Here is a 26,247-nt window from a genome sequence, read left to right as displayed (position 1 = left end):
TTTTCCCCCTTTCCCCCTCCTTCTTCCCTCTTTCCTACCCCTCCCCCTTTCCCAGTAGACCGTTATTCAGAGCTTTAACGGGCCTACCTACCCGTAAGTTGTTGTTCATAGTCTTTCCAGGCAGTGCCGGGTTGGTCAGCTAGTACGTACGTACACATACATACACACACACACACACACACACACACATATATATATATATATATATATATATATATATATATATATATATATATATATATATATATATGAATGCCCTCATAAAGAACGCATACTTTGTAGAAGCTAACGGTTAAATGGGAAGTGATAAAGAGCTAAGCAGGTTGAAAATGTTACACATCAGAGACGTAAAGAAAGAAAAAGCAGCTGCCTCTCCAAGGAAATTTCGTGAATGATTCTCCTTTCTTTAACCAATTAAAACTTTTATCTGGCATCCAGTAAATGCTTATATTTGTATGCATACACGCATTTCGGGAGAGAGAGAGAGAGAGAGAGAGAGAGAGAGAGAGAGAGAGAGAGAGAGAGAGAGAGAGAGAAGAGAGAAAATGTGCCGCTTTTTTCAAACAGTTTTGAACTTACTGGTTATAGCACGAGCACTGATTTTAAAATGCATTTAAATTTATGAAACAATTACGCTGGAACGTCCAAATATCTGAGGAGAGAGAGAGAGAGAGAGAGAGAGAGAGAGAGAGAGAGAGAGAGAGAACAACAGGACCACGAAGCGTCCAGTACACAAAGGGCATCAAAGACCTTTAAGGAAACCACTTCTCTGGGCAGAGAGGAAGAGAGAGAGGATGAGAATGTGAATGTGGGAGTATTTTTAACACGAACAAATAAATCATCTTTCAAGTACCCTCTCTCCTGGGCACCCATTCACAATGAGACTCTTCTATCACCCAATAAAATAAACAGGTAAACAAAATACTTTACATGGATTTCATTCACGGAAATCGTTCGGATATCTCAGCGCCGCTCACCCCGTCGATACATTCGGGAATCGCATAACAAACTTCAAGAGCAACTTCTAAGATAAGAAAGAGGTTCTTTTTGTTTCCCCTCCTCCTGCCTGTCAAGGGCAAGAAATTAAGCTCCAAAAGAATGGGACTGACTCTCTCTCTCTTTATATATATACGTATGTGTGTGTGTTTGTGTGTGCGCACAAAGGTAACACACTCTCTTACCCAAGATCCGTCACAATCAATGCATCGTCACGCACCTGGAAAATGGAAAAGACGTGTTAGATTGACAATGTTAGCCTACTGTCTCAATATGATTATTGAATATCATTATCATTATTCATAGTTAAATATAAAAAGGGTGCGATATCTTACAATTTCAGACTAACAATGCATGTATATATACATACATACATACACACACATTACAAAATATATATATATATATATATATATATATATATATATATATATATATGTATGTATGTATGTATGTATGTATGTATGTATGTATGTATGTATATATATATATATATATATATATATATATATATATATATATATATATATATATATATATATATTACTGTAAAGATGACCAGAATTTTGCATCAATTTTAAATAATAATAATAATAATAATAATAATAATAATAATAATAATAATAATAATAATAATAATAATAATAATACAAAAATTACGTATTACCTAAAACACAGTATATACCTTCTTCCCTGCTAACAATATCAGAAGAAAAACATTCATTTCATAGCAAGGATAACGGGCAAAAGACTTTCGCCTCAAACTGCAAAATCCAGAACGCATAAAAACGTAAACAGCAAATCAAAAGTTAACGCAGAAAAAAAGTGCAGAATTCTCAGCGCACATCCGGGATCAAGGTAAGCTTAAAAACTCACTTGAAATAAAAATAGACCCACTTCCCATTTCCAAGACGGAGCCTTTAATAAGACTGCAAATAACAGCGGATCCTGTTGGGTACAATAACTTGACTGCGTTGGAGGAAAGTTCTAATTCGCTCGGACGACCATAATGGAAAACTTATATAATCAACTTTGCAACGACTGGTCTGCAGCTACTGACAACTTCCTAAAAATACAGTTTCAACGTTTTGAATTCTACAACCTATGATTTCTTTTCCCTGGTGATTTCTTTTCCCCTGGTATAATCAGCAAATAATGGGCAAAGGTAATTCCACTCGAATTTATGGAAAAAAAGGAAACTCACGGGTTTAATCTACTGTTCGTTTAATCACACGAAATCTTAAGGTTGAGCAACATATTCCTTCAAAACGGAGACAAAATGAGGACATCAGTGAGGAGTAAAATGAGAAATTTTCCTGAAATCTCGGCAGGAAGAAACAAAATTTCCCAGCGTAGATTCCCCTCAAGAGCTACTTGACTGTACTGCAGGCTGCTCTGGATCTTGCCACAGACCCTGAGCGCAAGTGGCCACCGCTGGCGTGAACTGCTTTTAACTTCCAGAAACTGCAATTCCGAGCATTCCGCTATCTTCCACGATTTATTCAATCTGCCATCTTCAACAGCCGGTTTTACTTAGAGTCTCTTTTCCCATTCAGGTATAACTGTGTCGACACGGGAGTCCTAGAGCGTGATTGCTTATACGAAAACATGGAGAATCTGAACACAAACACTTTGCAATAGAGTAGGTTAGCAAAAGAACAATCCGACTAAATAGCTAAACTGAATTCAATCAGAAAAAGAGACAAGTATATAAAAAATGAGGAAGGATTTACCACCATTTAAAATTACCAGCTATAGTTAAAGATAATGAGTGATTAACTTATACCGTATAGGGTTTTAATTAATACTAAATTTCAATGCTGACGTCATAAAAAGCGCGCGCGCACACACACATATAGTATGTGTGTGTGTGTGTGTATATATATATATATATATATATATATATATATATATATATATATATATAATATATATTTTATATATATATACATACATAAAACACAATTCGAATGATAAGATACAACCGCAGAGAGCGAGATTTAACGGTTACTAATTCAAAACTCCACCACCAACTGCTTAACAACACAATTAAAAACATCATTAAGAAAATTATCTCCAAATATGACATCATTCTAAACAATATTTTTCTGAAATAAAAAGTCCCGACGTATATATTCTACATAGTAACTGACAGTTCTTACTAACTGCTACTAAATCAAAGAAAAATCAGGGACTCCCTGAAAGATGACATAATCCCTTAAAAATCTACGTAGTTCATGATGCAATACACAACACATGAGAGAGAGAGAGAGGTGGACTCTCTCTCTCTCTCTCTCTCTCTCTCTCTCTCTCTCTCTCTCTCTCTCTCTCATACACTTAAGAAGAAATGATTAAATCAAACGACATATTTTCACAGAGTGAGGACTTTGGACTCTGCAAGGCAATGAGTCGGTTGCTTGGTGTTTGCGCCTCCGCGGTTTTCTGAAAAAAGCACTGGACTCTTCATGAACAAACACATGGCCTTTCTTGTTCAATGTTGCCGGTACCTACAAACGTCAAGAGGATGTGTGGGCTTTTTAATAAATTTTCCATGGTCAATGATACCCACAAACATCAATAATGAATTATCCTAGCTAAATTATTCTTAGTTCTCCCTCCACCTACCGCAATCCTTGTCTTCAACCAGAAGATCAGACGTTAGACGGGAAGTCCAAACAGGAAATGGCTTTTCAAAATATTAGTGAATTTCTGAGCACCGCGTTAAGGACACTGCAATGACGTATTTTAATGAAACAGCGGTATAAGGCATCATATGTTATATCACTGGTCTTAATAACCTCAAGACTAATATTTTATCAATATCTGGAGGATATGCAAGATCTTCTCGGTTTTATTGACTAAAGTACGAGCAAATATTTCCAGGGACTCAAGAATCAAGGTCGGCGACATTTTTCATTTTCCTTTCCATTTGAATATTATTGAGCAAGGCTGCATTTTTCACGTCTTCAGGGTATCAAGCAACTGAACGTTTCCCCCCAAAAAAGGAATCTTGAAACAAAGTACCGGAAAACCGTTCTGAAAACTTTGAAAGAATCACACAATGTCCCTTCGTCAAAAACTAAAAGAAACTTGCATTTTCCCCGTCGCTTCTGTTACAACGTGGAACAGGGTATTAACCATTAAAATTCTGATCAAGTAGCTTCGTCTTCTAAACACAAAATGAAGAGATGGCAACCAAACACAGTTATCCCCTAATGAGTACATCAGAACATACATCATATAATTTCTTTCGTATTAAAAAAAAAAAAAACTAGAGAAAATTCGTGCTTTTTCTGTTACAAAAAACAAACGACAATTCGTGCTTTTTCTGTTATTAAAGATATTAGAGCTTTGTGTGTTTTGTATATATTCACTTTTTCTATAAAAAGCAAACAGACCAGAAACCGGATATGAAAACCAGCGGAAAATACTTGTCAAAAGGAGGGTGTCAGCAATACCAGAAAAGAAGTAGAGGGATAATGGGTTTGATGTACCCGAAGCTGAGGAATACCTAAATGAACTTAAGAATGAAACCACAGTTTTAAAAAGTGGGATCAATCGTGAAGAAACTCAGGGGATGGAAAACAACAGGTTATGATTTAGCTGAAACTGCAATGACAATCATATACTAATAACCAGATTATTTTGTCCAGTAGGAAATGAGGAAAATACCTGATGTTTGGAAATTGGAAATCACTGCTAAGGTACCGGAGCACGGTGACGAGAATGAACGTTTTTATTTATAGAGGCATCGCTCTTACGTCGGTTGTAATGAAAATATTCAGTGTGCTTATTTTCAATAAGCAGGGGAAAGAAATGAATGAAAAAGCTGGTTTTAGAAAAGGCAGCAGCTGCGAAGATCAAATGTTTGCGTTCAGGCTTATCGTGCAGCAATGTGTGGAATTTAAATATCCCCTTGTGATGGCTGTTGCGATAACGAAAAGGAATTGGGACAACGTCCACAGACCAATAATTTGGAAGGTCTTGTGTCATTATAGCATTCCAGTTAAATACATAAAGCTGGCTGAAATCACCCATGAAGGAAATAGATGGGACCTTGTCAAGCGTTTGCAGTAAATAGTAGGGTGCTGAACTGAATGCAATTTTACCTTTTGGGACACTCCAGGATTTTCTTACAATTAATCGTGTCTACAAAAATAAAAGTGCGGTCCCAAAACATGGAAGGAAATGCTACAAGAAATAAAAAAATAAATCTATTTCTTTTCTTGTATTTTTTCCTTCCATGTTTGGCGCCCACGCTTTTATTTTTGTAGACACGATTAATTGTAAGGAAATCCTGGTGTGTCCCAAAATATTATTTTCTACTTTTTAGTGCATTTAATAAAAGCATTTAAAAAAAAAAATTTTATATTTATTTTATACTTTTTAGGTTTGACAGAAATTGTAACCAAGTTATGATTGTACTAAAAAAACTGATATCCGTTTATGGGGGAGGGTGAGGGAAGGGGCAGGGAAAGGGAAGGGAGGAAAGAGGGAAGGGAAGGGGGTAGGAAGGTGAGGTGAGGGGAGGGGAGGAGGGGAAGTGGAGAGGAAGGAAGAGGGAAGATTAGGGAAGGGGGAGAGAAGGGAAGATGGAAGGTGAGGGGAGGAGGAGGGGGGGGAGAAAGGGGGTAGGGGGAAGGGGAGGAGTAGGAGGAGGGGAAGAAATGAGAAGGGGAGGGAAGGGGAGGGAAGGGGAGAGGAGGGAAAGTTAAGTATACCTTAGTTTAACCAGACCACTGAGGAGCTGGTTAACAGCTCTCCTAGAGAGGGCTGGCCCGAAGGATTAGACTTATTTCACGTGGCTAAGAACCAACTGGTTACCTAGCAACGGGACCTACAGCTTATTGTGGAATCCGAACCACATTGTAGCGAGAAATGAATTTCTATCACCAGAAATAAATTCCTCTAATTCTTCACGGCCGAGAATCGAACGCGGGCCCAGCAGAGTGCTTCCGAGAACGATACCAACCCGTCCTATGAGGAACTGGAAAGGTAGGGGTGGAAGAGGAAGGGGCAGAGGAAGGAAAGGGGAAAGGGAAGGGGAAAGGGAGGGGGGAGGGAAGTGGGAGGAGTGGGGAAAGGGAGGGGAGGGGAGTGGGAGGAGTGGGGGAAAGGGAGGGGAGAGGGAAGTGGGAGGTGAAAGGGAGGGGAGAGGGAAGTGGGAGGAGTGGGGGAAAGGGAGGGGAGAGGGAAGTGGGAGGAGTGGGGGAAGGGGAGGGGAGGGAAGATGGAAGGGGAGGGGGATGATACAGCTAAATTAACATTTGATCGTGTGCTCTGGAGGGGGGAAGGGGGAAAGAGGAAAGCTAATGAAGGAGAGGGAGAATGGGGAAGGAAGGGGATGAGGAAGGGGAGGGAGGGGGAAGAGGGAACGTGGAAGTGGAGGGGATTGATTGATTGATTAATTGAGAGTTATCTGGCGTCACAAGTAGGTGGAGGGGAGGGAAGAGGGAAGGGAGGGGGTGGACACAGCTAAATTAACACATGATCGCGTGCTCCAGAAGGGGGACGGGGAGGGGATGGAAGAGGGAAGGGAAGGGGAAGAACACAGCTAAATTAACACTTGATCTATGCACAGGACGAGGGAGGGGAGGGGAGGGGAATGGGGAGGGGGATGGAAGAGGGAAGGGGAGGGGAGGACACAGCTAAATTAACACTTGGTCTGTGCTTGGGGAGGTGGAAGGAAGAGGGAAGGGGAGGAGGAGAGGACATATAAATCAGCACTTGATCGTGTGATAGGGAGGGGAGGAGGGGTTATGTAGAAGATAGATTTTATCGAGTCAAAAAAGTTATGAAAAATCTGAAGTTTCATACAAATCCTGATATACTGGAAGAGGTCACTATAGGGTCACTAGAGGTCACTGCTAACCTACTGATCATGTAAGGTTGTATTGTCACGAGGGCTGAGTAACCATGCAAAATTTCAAGTCCATCGGATGAAGGGAACAGGTCGAAAATTGAGTTACAAGATTTGAGGACAGACAGACAGACGCAGAAGTCAAGTTGAATAAAACCATGTAAAAAGTGACCGGAGCTGAAAGAGAAGGTTTAGATTGGATTAAAGATTTAAACTTAACAGATATAGAATAAGCAGATGATGCTGTTTTAATTAGTGACACCACAAGACTGCTAAACAGAATGCATCACATATCTAATGAGATGGACTCCAATTACCTCTAAGAAAAAAGGAAATAATCAGGACAGAGTTTGCACAAAGGAGCGAGGCTGAACCTTCCAATTAATAGGGAATAGTGATATGCAGTACACGTCTCATGAGTTGGAGCTTAATGAAAGACCAAAAGAGGCCGATCAAACAGTAGGTATGCTAGATAAAGCTTAACGACGAACATTGCGAGTCAGATGGCATGAGAGAGCTCCAAATGATTCCACAAGAGAAATTATGTAGGTTCCGTATGTAGATGAGATAATGATGAAAGGGGAACGGGAGAATAGTTAGTGGTAGTCATAGTCAGCTGGGCTCATGTACGCACCAGAGGTGCTGGAAGACCTAGACCTACAGTACTTGGATGAGGATTGTGAGATGGAAGGATGGAGAAGCGTGGAGATTTGTGGAAGATAAAGCACAAAAAAGACATAAGTAGCGGAATTTCATTGCGACCCTTTGCGTCACATGGCGTTGTAGGCCATGAGGATGACGGATATTGAAAACGTGCTGCGACATTTACAGATACTGAGCCATTAAAACCCATGAGCAGAATATTATTGTAATTAACTTACGAATCTCTCTCTCTCTCTCTCTCTCTCTCTCTCTCTCTCTCTCTCTCTCTCTCTCTCTCTCTCTCTGGTCATCTTTTAGTCATGTCGAAACCTGTCTGACGACGAATCCTATAACTAGATTACAAGAATAACAAGCAAAATAAAAGGCAAGATGGTAAGAAAAGCACGCAGCATTACGCTGTCCCTGAAAAGGAAAACAATGACTAAAATTACTTGAGGATCCCTCGAGCGCTAATTAGAATTGGGGGCATGCGACGGCGCATCAAAGCACTAACGGCCTTTCCGAGCAACAGGATCCTCTTGCGCTTGCATAATCATGCGAGTGAGAGTGAGGAAGACAGTTTCTCTCTTCTCTCACAGAGAGTAGGATGCATTCTCTCACCAGGAACAGCCATCAGGGAATCCCACCATGTTAATGACAATGACCTTAACGCAGTTATTGGCTAGTCTCGCATTCAAGCGAACAAACACACACAGAACGATATGGTTAAACCCAACGTAATTTCGGTCAAGGGGAGACACACAAAACACACTAAATATGGCAGTATGTGTGCATGTGGGTATAAGGCGCAGAAACGACATCTTTGGACAGATCAAACGAATGTGACCAACACAGAAAGTTTATGGACCGTATGCTTGAGCAGTTTGACTTGGAAGTGGCATCACTTCATGTGCTGTAAAGAGAAAAACGGGATAAAAATGAAACGCGTCAGAATGGCGGTGGGGAGAATACGTCAGTTCTAATTCAAGGCAACAAAAGATACGGTGCATATCCATTTTACTGAAAGAATATCTTAATACTGTAAACAGTGCCCCTATACAGTGGCGCTTCATTCTTTAGTCCTACAGTTAGCCTACTTATCTGTGACTCATTACTCAAGTTTATTCTGCTAGACTTGTCATCAATGCCTTTTATATCATTGTTTTTTATTTTTTGTTTTTGTTTTGTTTTGTTTTGTGCACACTGTCTATCTGCGTTTATATTTTACAGCTTCCAAATACAATGCAGGATGAAATGAGTTCGAATTTTCCCTCTCATTTCACGCTGATCGTCCCTGAGGAAGAGGTCAGTATAAATTTAAAATAGTTGTAGGAGTATTTTTTGAGACTAACAAAGGCAAAGAAAAACCGGAATAACAGAAGGACTTAAACAGTTGATCAATTAACCACAAGTGAGGCAAAGCGGTGTGGTGGTATTACCCACATCACTAACCCGGGTGAACAGGTCACATGACGGAAGCAAATCACTTCTGAGCTCTTACAGTATTATTCATTATATATATAAGTGTACATCTCTGCTTTGCATGCGTTACTAGTCTAAGCTGTAGGTCCCGTTGCTAGGTAACCAATTGGTTCTTAGCCACGTAAAATAAGTCTATTCCTTCGGGCCAGTCCTCTCTAGGAGAGCTGTTAATCAGCTCAGTGGTCTGGTTAAACTAAGGTATACTTAACTAGTCTACTGTCTGAGAATGGTTTCCTTCCATTCCTCTATTCAAAAACCTGATCCAAATGCATTCTTTTGTCTTTTGAATAACCGAAAGTAGACGCCAAATCTAAACTTACTAATAACCTAGGCCGATTTTTCTCACCTTAATTTAAAAGCTGAGGCGAGGCAATGCTCGTAACATCTACCGAACAGCATAGGCCTACAATAGTTTTTACTGCTACAACGAATGACACACAAAGGATCAAGATTCACTCTTGCAGAAATTCTATGGCAACAAATGGCAGCTCTTCTAGTCCATCACTAACCAATAACCAGTCCTACCTTCCGACCCGGTATTCCTGGCCCTCATAAGAAGTCTGTTGGCAGCCATAACATCGGAACAGTTTAGTTACGCCTTGCTCGGCTGTCAAACCCCATTCTTGTGGTTTACTATGCAAAGGAGTAAGGAAGAAGTTCTACAGCTGCCATTAAAAAGTGCTATTTTTATCCATGAAAAAAACGAAAACATACATGTCATACCAGTCAGCTAAGGCCATTTCCCAAATATTATGACTAACTAATCTAAGGAAGCCTCACACGAACGCCACATTCGAGTGTGCAAAAAGAAAGGAGATTAGGAGAGTCATTCAAGCTGTTAAACTTCAAGCACAACGAACGTAGTATTCTTCGAAGTGAAACAGACGCAACCGAATCATTGGTTACTTTAAAAGCAACACAAATTCAGCACACTTTCACTATCGTTGAGTTATTATGAAATGACCCATTCAATGTGATTACTGATTCCACCTGCAATTAAAACAGAACGACTCAGCAGAATAAAATACCTCATTAATTTATCCAAAGGGTGAATACAATTACATTAATATGCAAATAACTCTAGTTGCCATAATTGGAATATCAGTTTTTGTATGATGTCAGCTTCTGCAATTAATTTATTTTACAGAATTAACTTCATTTCACAAAAGTATGTCAAAACAGTAATGGTATCACGCTCACCACAAAATTCATAACAATCTGATCTGGAAGGTATTATTAAACGAAAACGTATCCCCGTGAAAACTTTAATAATTGTAAAAAACGAAAGGAAAAAAAAGGAGGATGATGAAAACTAGAACACAGAAGGAGAAAAAAGTGATAATGGCCCAAGTTTACGTCACGACCACCGTTAGCATCATCGTTCGTGAATACGAAGGGAGCGGAGGCGCTTCGGACTCTCATCCAAGGCAGTGGGCGTCAGTTAACAGCAGCTGAGGGAGGGAGGGATCGGCCTACGCCACTACAATACGACGACCAAAACAGCCGCATACTCGAAATGCCTCGTCATTCCTATTCTGGGGCCCATTTCTCGGCCTATACAAAGCTTTTCTATTCTGAATCGACACCGGAATTTCTATAAACAACCAGTACGTTAACGTCTTCAAAAAAGACAACTGTCGTCATTGGAATACCAGCAGTTTTCTTTTTCTCATAAGACAAAAAAAGATAAGTATACCTTAGTTTTACCAGACCACTGAGCTGATTAACAGAAACAGGTATTATATTTATGACCGTATTTTATTCAAGTTTTTCTCTACAGAGAAAAATATCTGATCGAAAGCAGGATACTTATCACTGAACATAAAACCTCCCACGTCCTTCTCCAATCCTACATCCTCGCCGAAGCCGAGTAAGAGAAGTCTTCAATCCTTCGGCAAAAGATTATTAAAAAAAGAAATATATGCTAGGTTACTTCTTTCTGACTTACTTTCAACAGTTTTATCATCGCTCTACTTGCCAGGAACAATACTTTTTAGTCTAATTTTGTAACAACTCCCACGTAATGCTAAATAAGGAAGAAGCCATTTACCATCAATGGTCTGGGGCCTTTCTCCGCTTTTCAAAGTGGCAAACTGATAATCAACTGTGTTCGTGTTCTGAAAGACAACATATTGCATGCTGACAGTAAAAAAAAAAATAAAATAAAAAGAAAAAATGAGACTAACGCATTACTTATATATATATATATATATATATATATATATATATATATATATATATATATATATATATATATATATATATATATATATATATATATATATATATTATATTTATATACATACATACTTATATATATAAAATATGTGCGTGCGCTTGTGCGTGTTGTCTATTGAAAATATAGACGCAGCCTACATAACCAAGCCCAAAAAATGGTCAAAGCTGTCTGGCTTACGTATACCTTTAAACTACTTGCCAGCCAAGGACTAACGTCCCAAAAGACTAAACACCCGTCTCTTTGCTATCTCCCTAAACTTACCTTGACACACCCCGATTCTTTAACCTCCTGTTCACTTCATATAAAAAAGCTGGGTGAATTATAGGCTACATCAACTATGGTCATCTGGCTGGCAACACCTCTACTATTCACACACCTGTGTACACCACGAATGATTCTGGTCTCGAACTGAATTCCATCATGCAAGGGTTCCACTTAACGAAAGCAACGCAAAGCACCGGTTTAAAGGAACCTGGCCTCTGGTTAAAAAGAGCTGTAGTGTATCACACAGTGAAAAAGGTTCTCCAAGAGACAGGCGGCAGTTGTAGAGTAATACACAACATGTCCATGTTTTCTTAAACATTTAAGCACACGCCAAAACGTGAACGTAAATATACTTGTAAAAAATACAGTGTGTTTAAGTTCTGTCATTTCACTGCGAAGCAAAAGTCCTCTGGATAAATTTCTAATGCAATGTTGAATGTTGGCAACCCCACTAGTGATGACAGAAATCGCAAAGGAGATTTGCTAAATTGAAATCAGAATAACAAATGTTGAAAGTTCAAAACATTCCCTGACATATACCTGTAACTTTGATAAGGAAATATAATTTCCAAGTTATTCCTCACCTGAATTCAAATAAGTCTTTTCATTCTTACTAGGAGTCATGAATAAGCAAACACCTTCCACTCACAGACACATAGAAAAAAGTACCTTCAGCAAGTCAATAAGCCTGACAAGATAAAATACTCTCTCACTAAAATCATAATGCCACAGAGAGAGAGAGAGAGAGAGAGAGAGAGAGAGAGAGAGAGAGAGAGAGAGAGAGAGAGAGAGAGAGAGAGAGAGAGAATTTCAACCGTTAGGCTAGAATAAAAGAAACGATTTTAACACAATGGATTTATGTAACGCCTATTATATGTGTATATATATATATATATATATATATATATATATATATATATATATATATATATGTGTGTGTGTGTGTGTGTGTATGTGTGTGTGTGTGTGTGTGTGTGTGTGTGTGTGTGTGTGTGTGTTCTCTGCAAGGCACAGATGAAACCAATGATCAGATTCACACAAACTTTGCAATCGAGCAACAAACCAATGACAACCGAAACTCTGGCAGACACTCGCCGAATATTACTGTTTGTCAGACGGTAAACAAAGATGAGTATAACACGAAGAGTGGGAACAGAAAAAGGCCTCTATCTCCACTGTCCCCAGGACGGGAAAAAAAACACACACACACACACACACACAAATGCCATAAGGGTATACGGCATGGCCTTGTGGTTAGGTTACGGCGTCCTTCCACAGTGGTGAACGGCCAAGAGTATCCCTTGACACCAAGAAGAAAATTATTAGTTTGTTTTCACTCAACTCAATCCCACCACGGCCAGGATATAGGGGGTCACAAAGAAGTGATGATCTCATCTATGTATGTGAGTCTGTGTTTAGGTCAGAATGCACAAATTTAGCCATGACTTCTGGGCACGTGGGTACAAAAACATAAAAGGGCAAATTCTGTTCCCTCAATTTTAGCATTTACTTGATAGCATTTTATTGGACCTTAAAAACAATATGCAAATGTATTCATCAAAGACAAGACACTGCATACAACGTAATCTATTTAAATGATCTATTTACACACTCTCTCTCTCTCTCTCTCTCTCTCTCTCTCTCTCTCTCTCTCTCTCTCTCTCTCTCTCTCTCTCTCTCTCTCTCTCTCTCTCTCTCTCCGACACACAGACACACACAAATTAAGTATGCTTTCCTTTGGGGCTAATTCATTATGAGGCAGTTATTATATATCCAGTCATACGTTTCACTGAATGCTAATTTGCTTTACTAATCAACAAGTTGGTTAAAACACCATCAACTTGTCATAATTGAAAACGTTCCATCTACATATATTAAGGAGAGAGAGAGAGAGAGAGAGAGAGAGAGAGAGAGAGAGAGAGAGAGAGAGAGAGAGAGAATCTACATATCCCCAAATCCGCAAGGGTGGCCTGGTATGCGATCTCCTATGATGAGGTTGGTCACCTTGAAACACTTTTTACTAATAGACAGACGTTGACAGCAGTCAAGCTCTTTGATTTTCGTCATGACGGAGGTAAGTAGGAAGACTTAACGACGTTGGGAGTATTTTTTTTTTTTTCTTATCAACCCGAAGAAACCGAAAGTGAAACCTTCGAACCGCTTTGAGGAAAATATTTACAAAGAAATACAGGAAAGAACACAATTTTTTTTTATCCTTCTAGGAAAAACAAGAGGGGATCAGATGCAACGTGGCTATGTGGTTAAAGTTTACGAGGAGTTTTTGAGCATCTGTCATATAAATGGAGAATCAACAACGAGAACAAAAAATCCTACAAACGCTTCAAGTTCTCAACGACGTCGCTTCAGAGAAGTAAAGAACAAAATGACTTTCTCTCTGCCACACTGATAATAAGGATCCTGACATCTCCACACGTCTTAATCAATGTAGAGATCACTCGAGGAGAGACTGTCAATTTAATGACAGCTTTTGTTTGTTTCTTTGCCATTTCGTTTCAATATTCGTCTTCGTTCCCTATACAAGGAAAAATTTAATGTCTTCAACACGTCCAGTCTTCGCAAATTCAGATGAGTTGGAAGTCTTTCCCTTCTGCTCTGTTTTCATCAATTCTCCACGTTATTCCTCTTTCTCTCATCCCTTTAACCCTAACCACTCCATGCTCCTCATTCATATCATCGCCTCCATAATGGCACCTTCAAGCAAAGAAAATTCCCTGAAGTGTGTTTGTAGCTTCGTATGGAGTCTCGCAATTCTATTTTTATTCCGCGTCCTTCCTCCTTATCAGGTTCCATCCTCATGTTCTGATATTCTTCGGCTCAGCTTTCCTTTCCGAACTACCATCACTGTTCCCGATTTACCCTTTTCTGCTGTTCACCAAAGCACCTCAGTCAACTATGCTTCCTTTCTCGAGTGACCTTGCTTGCATGATGATGTTTGGCGACACGTCGTCGATCACAGGAAAACTCGCTTTGCGGAACTTACGGTGAATTGACCAAGAAGCGTCGAGATGAAACCAAATGTCAGCTTCATATCAAACGACTGAGCACACTCACAAACTACAAAAGCACGTGCTCTATTTTACTGATGTGAGTACCTCTGAATGGGGGGTGAGTGGGTTGGGGGGAGAGGGGGAAGGAGAGAGTGCGAGTACACAGAAACAAAAATGTGTAAATACGGACATAGAATACATTTGACATTAGTCCTTGAAATCGAGGCTCACTCGAGGGTGAGAGGGAAAACACTGTATAAAGGACCAAGGTTGTCACAAAGCCTAACAATGAGAAATATTCAAACACAAATAACAGACGGAAAACAATGAGACTCGTAGATGGGTTAAGGATTCGATTCGCCAGCAAAGGGCAAACTGCGTGCGCATCGTTTAAGGAAGAAATAGGACCCAGCGCAAAGGACACAAAAACCCGTGATATAAGGAAGTCTTGGAAGGAAAAAAGTAACGGGGGCGTACAGGGACTAACTGTGTCTGTTCTGTGCGAGCGCCACCTCTCTGTCGCTCCGGATGGGGAGCAGAGGGGTCTTGCCAAAGGATGGGGGGGGAGAGGAGTGCTGCCAGGGACACCCATCCAATCCCAGGCCCCACCTCTTCAACAGGATATGTTCGACCTTCACCACGCCCAATCACCCAGCTCCAAAAACCACGCCCACTTTCCCCAACAATCTCGTTTGACTTACACACTGGCTTTTTTGAAAGCTTTTTGATATCTGAGAAGAAATAGGCAATAACCTTCTGGAGAATGTTTTAGTTCAAGTTTTTCTGTTGCTCTTCTTGTTAAGGTTCCTTACTATTTATACCTAATTTCCACAAATACCTTAAGCCTAAGCAGAATATCTGTGAATCGTGACTTCAGCGTTTATAAAGACCAGCTGCTCACGATATCCTCTGCAGTAAATGATTTTGTCGATGTCCACTTAATAATACTTTCAAGCTTTTTTATTTTAACAGAATAGGAGCTTGCATACAATCCTTTGGACCTGCGCCATTCCTGTGCGTGCATGCAAGTATAATGTGCCTGTATATCGATACAACTCATTCTTTATTACAATAAAAAAAAGACGTCGTAATTCCCAGTTTTAAAAAGCAAGCAATAACATTACTTTAAATTTACTCATGTACGCTTCAGTTTTCAAGATTCTGCAATGTGCATTTAATGCACTATTAATACTCTATCGGACTCTTCCTCTTTTTTTTAAATTTATATTTCTTGTCAAAAAGATTAAAATGGATTTGAGAAATTTCTTACTCTCCAAATCAAGAGCATAGCGCAGACCTGGTGTAGCCCATCCGTCTGATTTTTCATCAAGACGAGCAAGGCCGTGGTCCAATTACACGAACGACAAGCTTCCTTTCAGCACAAGCAATATACCTTCAAAAGGGAAAGCCACGGAATTCTCGAGCTCAGTTTTTCTCTGGGGTTTTGAAAAGAGCATATGCTCACTTTTACAAAGTGGGTCACGTGACAGCATCCGAAGGTCAACCGGAGCGCTCGTCAGCTGCAGAGAGCGAGAAATTCCACTGTCGAATAAGCATGAAATGTCTCGTTTTAGCTTTAAAAGGATGTGTCCCCTGGACTCGTCATTCCCATAAGAGATTTGTTCACAGAATAGTGTAAAATTCGGTGCAATATTTTTACCTCCCCTTCAGTAAATACATATTAACGTAGAGCTACAAGGGATCTTTACTGCCACAAAATTATCGATTCACCAAAAGAGATAAACACTAAAAGAACTAACTCGAGTTTGCCGGAAACGTCAGATGACAGGCATTTTTCCAAAGATTTGAAGACAACATCCAACTTGCTCACCAGGAGTCTTTTTCTCAAGGCAACTCCAGCAAACAAATGATTTGTTGATGTTCAAACCCTTGACTCATGCCCCAGGAGACCTCTTTCAAGGATTTGGGATAACGTACAGGGTGATGATAAGAACTATGTAGTATACTACGCATGCACCAAGCCTCATTACCATATGAATGCATGATGAATGTCCCAAGGGAGTGGATGACAGCCACTGCCTAGCTGGAGAAAGCCTTTGAAAATTTCGCCGCAATTAATATGCGGACATGGAATTACGTTGTCTTCTTCTTCTTCTTCTTCTTTTAACTTGCCCTTTCCCATTTTTTGTATGGGGTAAGCACGACGCCTTCTTTTGAAGGACTTTGATTTGGCTTTGGGGTAGACCGTAGTCTCGATCGGCTGCCCTGCCTGACATCGCTTAGACCCCGGTAGCGCATGTACATGTATCGTACCAATCACCAGCTCCCTTTCTCCCAGCAGCGAGGAGAGTTGAGCGGTTAGGTCGACAGTTCGAGTTATGTTGTAACTGTCTAAAAATATCTTACTGTCAGAATAAAAGCACTGTGCTACTGCTACCATGAATCTTAGCGCTAAAACGAGCTCCTGATCACAACATGTTGAAAACTCAAAGACGAACAATTTCATAACCATCTTCCCCTTCTTCCTCAGCCGCACACCAGTTTTTTTCTGGTTTCCAAAAGCTGTTTAACCCATGTCCAAGCGGGTTACCCCAGCCCACAGAATACCGGCCATGTGGACCCTTTCAAAAATCTTCATATTTTCGTTATACCATAGAAAGCATACAACATTTACCGGAAATAAATCATTTTCCCCTGTCCACATTATGACAATTCTTTATGACAACAACACACTACTGTATTTCAGTGGTCCATGTCCAGCGTCACGTTCAAACCTTTTCTGGTCGATTTCACAACTTTCATTACAGTCACAATGCAAAGGAATTTAGTTTCCCTCTACGAAAGACGACCAAGGGGACGATATTTTCTCAGTGCAACTCAGCCGAAAGACCAGAGAAAACCACCTGTCTCATACTTTTCCTTTCTTATCACATATTCATCATCATTACTCGGCTCCCACATGACCACCGTTTCCCAATGGAAGGGAAACTCCACGGAACAAGAAGCCTGAGCTGCCATGCATATGCTCTCCACGGGATGAGGTTGCATCTTTCATACATCTATGTATCTTTTCAAGCAGGAGTAATCGTCCAGAATTTGTCACCAGTTTTTTTCTGCAGTGGAAGGAAACAAAATGGGAGGCGTCACGTTAGACTTCAAAATGAATTCTAAGAATTATGATTATACTGTGATTAAACAAGTGTACCCATACCATCAGAAAAGACGATAGATAATATGAGTCAAGACATATTAAGATATATTTATATATTATATATATATATATATATATATATATATATATATATATATATATATATATATATATATATATATATATATATATATATATATATACTATATATTATATATATATATAGATAAATTTATATATATGTAATTATTACTATTATTAATTGTATATACACATACACACACACACACACACACACACACACATATATATATATATATATATATATATATATATATATATATATATATATATATATATATATATATATATATATATATATTTACACATATACATATATGTGTATATACTATATATATATGTATATATATACATATATATAAGTGAAAGATAAATAATGAATTTCCGGTAACATCAGATTTTTTTTATACAATCTTTCCTTGAACGGAAAGTTTCCATCTCAGCCCATAAGAATCTATAACACTCAACCAAACGTCCAAAATTCACTGGCTGAAGGATCCCAAGTGAAGCTGAGTTGTGAAATGTGGATCTCACGTGTGTATTGGCTCTGATGGAAAGACACTCCGCCCACAACAACAGTTGGGGCCAATCAGACGATGGGGGTGAAGAAAGTGGAGCAAATAACCATGACTTAGCTATTATCCATAACCTTTCGGTGTTACACAAAGAAAAAAAAGATATGGAAGCCTAATGATGATGATACAATAGCATTCTTACTCTTCTCAGCACACTGACCTTGAAGAGGGTCGTGGCCTATTCCCGCTGGCACACGATCCTGACTGTTAGCTAGGCAGTGAAGGCTTTTGGGGGACGGGTGCATAGGGCTACCAAGGGAGATATCGGCAGCCATTGCCTTATTGCTAGAGAGGTCTCACCTAAGCGCACAGGGGCTTGGGCGCTGATCGTACCTGGTTTGTGCATGTCAGGTCTCCATGCACTGACCTGACCTTCGCCCCTACTCCGAATTATCGACCACACTACCAAAAAGGCAAACATAGGCATCGCTACTCCAAACGCAATATGAGATAGAAAGTTCCAAAAAGCCACTTAAGTTGCAAACTGAATTACTCTGGAATCCATCAGTCTCAAAAAACTTATCAAAGTTTCTTCGGCAATTCTAAAAATGATCTCTAATCATTACTATAATAACACTTCCACCATCACTGTGAAGATATATTGTTATTGCTTAAAATCATATTTCTAGGCGGATTTTGACCTTGAATCATTTCAAACTAACAACACAATAAGACTATGATGGGGAAACAAAAGTTCCAGTGTGCCTGAAAAAAAAAAAAGCTTTCCTCTTCAGTTCAGCAAAAACTGGCCAATGGTTAACCTTTCACAATTTTTGTGAATATAGCTAGAATTTTGTTTCAGTGTGCATGGTTTAGGAAATTTTCAAGGGTCCAAGTTTAATTATCATTAGTTTGAATGAAAGCAAAAAAAATTAAAAAGTCCTTAAAAAATAAGTGCACTGCTCTTCCAGAATTACCACAGCTTCTCTAAAGTGATTACTGTTATTATATTCTTATTTTCATGTGGCACGCCGTGCGGTGTATGACAACAACAGACAACTAACTTTTTAAGCGAGCTAGAATGGAGCACGTTTACATAAGATAAAAATTGATGTGTCAGAAATATATATATATATATATATATATATATATATATATATATATATATATATATATATATATATATATATATATATATATACATAAAATTACCAATATTTTCTGTTAAAACAAAATTCCATCTCATAAAAGGAGCCCATAAAAATGCCAAAATGTAGAAAGTTAATGCTATAATTTCAGAGAACAACTGTCTCCCTCTACAGGCAGTTAAGAAATGATTAAAGAATTACAGAAAAGCAGTATTTATACCAAGAGTTACAGAGGTCAGATATTACATCACACCAGCTGATAGCTTCTTAGTCTTCTTAACTGCTGGTCGGAAGAAGGTTTTATCTATAATATCTGAGTCTCAGGCTCCTTTTTGAAAGGTTCATCATATTTCTTTGCTTAACCAGTGCTGATTCTACCATCTGGATTTTGAACTAACAATTTCTGCTATAAATTATGTGTGACAAAATTCCAGTTTATTCTGTGATTATGGTTATTTATGTGGTTAAAAATAGCTGAGCTCTGTTGGCTGTACCTTACTGAACGTTTATGTTGTATTAATCTCTGGGGGAGTGATTTACCAGTAAAACCGATGCAGGATTGGTCACAGTCGAGGCAAGGGTTTTCGTGTCTTTGGGGACTGGCTTTTCTTGGACGTTAGTCAGGGATTTGGCTAAGGTATCTGGGTAGGTAAAAGCAAAGGGGATAGAGTTTCCAAGTGTCTGTGTCAACATCTTAATCCTGTCCAGGTGTGGGATTTTGATTTTATTAATCCTTTTGCTTTTACCTACCTAAGTACCTACAGAATATATATATATATATATATATATATATATATATATATATATATATATATATATAGAATATATATATACATATATATACATATATATACAGTATATGTATATATGTATGTATGTATACATCTTTGACAGTAGGCGAGAAAGTCTTGCCTACCATCATAAGTCTTGCCTATCATTTTTACATCTCGAAGAAATTGTAGGTGATCAGCAGTTCACTGGCAGGTATAATGCAAAGGACTGCTTCGAACTTCCACTGTAGAGAAAAATTTTCAATATATGTAGTACATGATCAGAAGACTAAAAAGAATTCGGCATGAGAGAAAATTATAACCTGTCTCATTAAAATTCTTCAGAGACTCACGGCAACAATGCTGTCTTTAATTCTGTTTTTCACGCCATACGTCAAATAGAGATCAAGACAGGACTTGGAACGTTGAATTTTAAGAAGAAAAGTTCTACAGCGTCCAAGGGGTAACCCTCCCACAAAAGGATCAACAAAAACAACCGTCGACACAACAAGAGAGTTTCCAGCGTTTCAAGGAAAACCTGATGCTGATGATCACAAAGTCATCGCCAGGGAGTTCCCCCTCTTCTAGAAGACATTCATTTGCCATTTTCTGTGTAAACAGACACTCACATTTGTCAGACGCTTTCCTACGCATCTCCTGATGCTCTATTGTTTTGCATCTGAACCGACGATACGATGATTTGTTCCTTCACGAAGGCAAGAAATAAGAGCCACGTCATACCTGTCGCATCTGGGAATATTCCACAATGGCCGTCACCGGTACTGAGAGTAATGGATACTGATAAATTAATCTTATGGCCAGAATAAAGTTAACGGTAGAAAATATTAAATTTCATACTTCCTTCGCTTTTATACAGAAAGGACGACAATGACTGAATCCGGCATCTCCTTCCTTACAGTACATACCCAAGCCGTTGCATCATCCCCGAGTTACCAAACGACCGGGTACCTTCCTTCAAGAAAGACTGGAAATTTGTCATATCAAAACTGAAATCTCCTTTTTTTCCTTATAGATTTTACATAACACTACAGCCGCATGAACAAAGTCAGTGTAAAAAAAAAACGCAGATCCTGTCTGCTCAATGTCCTCGATGGAATGCGTCCCCTCGCTCCATCTTAGACCTATGCGCGTCCTTGTTCCCCAACTCGAGGCCCCTCCTGCTAGAGGCATGCGCCAATGCAGGAAGGCGGGAACGGTCTTTCACCAAAGAGCTGGCGCGGTTGCACAGCGTATTCTAGGCCAGCTGCCCGAAACCAGACAACGGAGCAGCCGGTGCTGCATCACGCTCCCCCACACAAGGGTCACTGCATTTCACGGTTCCCCGGGTAAGGACATCCTGCAGCAGGAGGTCACAGGTCGCTCCTGTTGCAATCTCGCCAATTTCTGAAAGGAACTTGCCATTGGCAAAGTTCGCTAATAAACGCTTTCAGAAAACGCAAGCGGGGAGGGATCCAACGCGCAAGACTGACGTATCCTGTTCTGTAATTGGGTGGGGGAATGATGCTTCCAAACAAACACTTATCAAATGGTCTTATAGAAGAACAACAAGCATATTTATCAACTGCTAATGAGTTAGGAACCAAATATAAAAACGAAGCACAAATAACATCCAGTACTCTGAAACAAAGCGAGTGAAAAACATTTTGTGTGGGACGTCAGGTCAAGTCTCAAACACACAACAGTCAATTTTACAACCGTGATATTTCGTACGTTACTCTATTATTAGTAAAGACTACAGGTATAATTACAGAAAATGCGTGACTGTGCAAGGACAACTGTCAACCTGTGAAATCCAACTATGTGTATATATTCACTAAAGGTTGCTTCTATGTATAAAGGAAACATACTGAAATTATGTATAATGGAGAACTTGTCTTTAGACAGAAATAGATACCTACGAAGCCATTCTCGAAACTTGAATATATTAAACTTTTGCTTACACTTCAGTGCCAGTACAAATAAAATCCAAATGCGTTAAAAGTACGCAACTAAATATAGTTCATAAACGACAGAAATCTAACACAAAATTTAGCTGCCGAACGAAATCAAATTTTTTATTCGTGAGTAAAATAAGTAAACTTTCATGATGTCCTGTTTAACCCTATTTAGAACCCAAATAGTCTCAAGAAACAGAATTTCACAGTGAAAGACCCTCCAACCAAGAATTCACAAACAAAATTGTGGCAAAGTATGAAAAACATGAAAAACTTATGCACACAGACCACTTTCCCCGCTAGGTTAAATTTTTGGCCAACGTTCTATTATGGTCTGAAAAGTAAGCCAAACAATTACCTAAAATTTTTCCAAAACTAGAAAAAATACTCTTGAAATGACCCTAATAAAAACAGAAGAAAAATAAAAATTCAATACCAGAGGAAACGGTGCTAGTGGGCTAAAATGTTCAACAAAATGGACATGGGATGCCCCTACCGACAGACAACAAACCAAGAAAAAGAATAACGAATGACAAGGACAGTAAGTGACTGGGATGAAACGCAAAAAACCCGCGCATGTACTGTGTATTACCAATAACCCTTCGTGAACTAATGACACCAAATCTGACGGGCATTAAAACAAAGAAAAGCGACTGAAAAATATCTGGCAAGTTCGACAAAAGGAGAAAAAAATGTTACATCACATTCGGCCGCGAGAGGCGAGTTGCGCAAGCCCCCTCTGAAGGCCAAGAGGGACGGACGACTGCTTGCTTGCATGCCATTCCCCAGTCGTGCAAAGGATGCATGAAAACCACATCGTACCGTCCAGCGAAATCATTAGGCGTGGGGATCAATTTCAATACAATTACGATTGTCTCCGTAATGAATATCATCAAGGCGTAACTGGATAAACGCGGGATACAAGGTTCTGAGGACGAGGAGCTACCGACTTCTGTGCTTGAAAGGAAACAAAATTCAAAGCATCATCTTCAGACAACCACACCTAAACAAGGACACAACTTTTTAAAATAATCTATATTTAACCAATACTCTGTATTTAACAAGTAAATTTACCTCACTCTTTGCCTAGAATACGCCAGTAAATATGCGACTTACAGAAAAATATCCTTTTTTCATTTTGAAAAATGATCAAAGAATAGCAAACGATATTCAAATGCGGCCTGAAAATTGATGGAACAATGGAAAGGTCACTGCATGAGACAATAAAAAAAAAATGCTTCTCTCACAAGAGCAACGGTAGCCAAGAGATCCAAACATCACACGTTCATGAAGGAAATGGGGTCCATGCAGACTGACTGCAGTTCTGATCGACGAAAACCTGAGGGAGAGCAAGGTCAAACAACGCCTTTTGTAGCATGGCAAGACTGAGCAGAGTTTGTAGCATGGCAAGACTGAACAGAGTTTGCAGCATGGCAAGACTGAACAGAGTTTGTAGCATGGCAAGACTGAGCAGAGTTTGTAGCATGGCAAGACTGAACAGAGTTTGTAGCATGGCAAGACTGAGCAGAGTTTGCAGCACGGCAAGACTGAGCAGAGTTTGCAGCATGGCAAGAATGTGCACAGTTTGTAGCATGGCAAGACTGAGCTGAGATGAGGCTCGCGGCATTTAGTATAAGCATATGTGACAAAACGTATTCGAGTTCACTTCTGGTGAGCAGTAACCGAACTTTTAATGGAATTTTTGAAAATCTTTCCATCTCACGAATTCATAAGGCTTTTTACAAGACCCACCCTGATCAATTGGGAACCCAATGAAAGAATAGGCAGACAAACAAGGAACGGTCGTTTTTTGAACCGTGTTGCATCTTCTGAAAATGATTCCTTACTTTAGACATTAGCTGGCCTTTCCATTCTCTGGGTGTTTTAAATGGTCGCAGAGTTTGTCATGGGTTTACTTAGCAGAGTTTTCTTGCATGGTATTCATGACTGTAGTACCAATTTGTACAAGTTATTGAGACTGAGAATGTTTTAGATAAATAATTTTTCCTGACATGACGTCTTCATTTCTGCTTAACGCAATGTTTAGCTAGCTGATGAGCAAGAACTACATTCCAGTCATTTACTCACTTTCACGGGTGAAATGATTCTGGGCAGCTCAAAACAAAATCCGCTTAATCAAATGACGAATGGCGCCTTTCCTAGAAAAAGTCTTTTTCCATCTCCACGATGATTCCTCATTGGAGGTTTTCGTTCTCGTCTAGCAAGCTGGGCCCGCGTTCGATTCTCCGGGAACAATGAAGAATTAGAGCAGATAAATTTCAATAGGAACGGTCGTTTTCCACAATGTTGCATCTTCTGAAAACCATTTGTTTACTTTAGCCACCTAAAATAAGTCTTTCCATTCTCTGGGTGTTTTAAATGTTAATCAGCTCAGTGGTCTGTCAAACTAAGGTTAGTTAACTTGAAACATTTCAGTCCACACAAATTTTGGTATTCAACTGAAAACTGGTGTCTAGGATATACAAAGAAGAATCCGGGTTTTTACAAAATACCAAACGGAAGAGCATACTACATAGCAATGAAAAATTTTAAACAAGGATCCATAAATCATTTTGAACTGGACAGAACATCTTCATTTCACCGTCCAACGCACCATGAAGTTTAGAACTGCGCGTGGCTGCATCCGAGCAAGACAAATTCCAGTCATTTATCTTGCCAATTTGGAATGGGTGAAATGATTCTGAGAGAGAGAGAGAAAACAAAAGAGAAAAAATCCTGACCGACGCCAACAATGGCGCCTGGGATTGAAAATCCAATGTCTCACTTTCTGAGTGTTCTCTGTCACCCGCTGTCAACTTCATCCCTTGGTCATCCTGATCAAAAGATGATGTTTCCTCATTGGACTGATTGCGATATCGTTCTCCAGCAGCATGACTGCACACAAATCATGCGACGGATTTTGTTGAAACTAAGTGTACATATTCACAGAGCGAACACCCCTATATCATTAACTTCAGGTAGGTATAAGACGATTTGACGAGTTTTCGCCAAAGAAATCACCCCATTGTCCATCGCTATCCATTAAAGAAACCTCCCCATTTATCCATCGCTATCCATGAAAAAAAACACCCCATTTGTCCACCGCCCATGAAAGAAACCACCCCATTTATCCATCGCTATCCATGTAACCACCCCATTTGGTTCCATTAAAGCCACCCCATTTAAAATAAAGAAACCACCTCATTATAATCCTTCCATTAAAGCCACCCCATTTATCCCTCGGGATCCATTAAAGAAACCACCCCATTTATCCATCGCTAGCCATTAAAGAAACCTTCCCCATTTATCCCTAAACCATTAAAGGTATACCCATTTATCCTCGCTAAAAGATGAAAGAAACCTCCACACAAATTTTCCATTAAAGAAACCTTATTTATCCCTCGCAACTGTAAAAAACCTTCCCATTTATCCCTCGGATATACAAAAGAAGAATTCCCCATTTTTCGCTATCAAAAGAAACCAAATCCTCGAAGATCCATTAAAGAAACCTCCCCATTTATCCCTCGGTATCCATGAAAAAGGACAAACAAGGATTTATCCTAGGCTTATTGAACTATTTATCCTCGACAGAAGAAACGACTGAAGGGGGTGTTTATCCCTCGTCCATGAAAGAAACCTTCCCCATTTATCCCTCGCATCCATTAAAGAGCAGATTTATCCCTCGCTATCCATGGCTTCCCCATCCGTTTCCATTAAAGTTTTTATCCCTCGCTACAAAGGCCAACCTTCCCCATTTATCCTCGCCAATTTGGAAACCTGATCCCTCGAGATCCATGAAAGAAACCTTCCCCATTTATCCCTCGCTATCCATGAAAAAAACCTGACCCATGAAACAACTATCCCTTGGGATTAAAAATGAACAATTTACCTCACTTTCCATTAAAGTGTTCCCCATTTATCCCCCTACCCATCAAAGAAACCTTCCCCATTTATCCCTCGTCATCCATTAAAAAACTTCCGCCATTTATCCCTCGGGTGATGTTTCTGGCTTCCCCATTTATCTGATTGCATTAAAGTTCCTTCCCCATTTATCCCTCGCTAGCAGCAAAGAACCCTGCCCAAATCCCTCGCGATCCATGAAAGAAACCTTTTTTATCCTCGCTACCATTAAAGAAACCTTCCCCATTTATCCATCGAGCGATTAAACCCTTCCC

At 39.5% G+C, this 26,247-nt stretch overlaps 1 protein-coding gene across 9 annotated transcripts in view; it reads right to left on the bottom strand.

The window, feature by feature from the left end:
* The window catches only part of LOC136837768 (probable ribonuclease ZC3H12B), a 399,714-nt gene that overhangs the window by 182,263 nt on the left and 191,204 nt on the right, over positions 1-26,247 (bottom strand). For 2 of the 9 annotated variants that reach the window (XM_067102699.1, XM_067102690.1), the window contains exon 2: positions 1,182-1,216. The exons of the other annotated variants lie outside the window; for them this stretch is intronic. The gene's annotated coding sequence lies outside the window, so the exon portion shown is untranslated. The remainder of the gene's footprint in view (positions 1-1,181; positions 1,217-26,247) is intronic. 9 annotated transcript variants of the gene reach the window in all.

Source organism: Macrobrachium rosenbergii, chromosome 59, assembly GCF_040412425.1.
Source record: "Macrobrachium rosenbergii isolate ZJJX-2024 chromosome 59, ASM4041242v1, whole genome shotgun sequence".
Taxonomy (NCBI): domain Eukaryota; kingdom Metazoa; phylum Arthropoda; class Malacostraca; order Decapoda; family Palaemonidae; genus Macrobrachium; species Macrobrachium rosenbergii.
The sequence above is the reverse complement of the archived record's forward strand: the minus strand, read 5'-3'. Positions and strand labels throughout refer to the sequence as shown.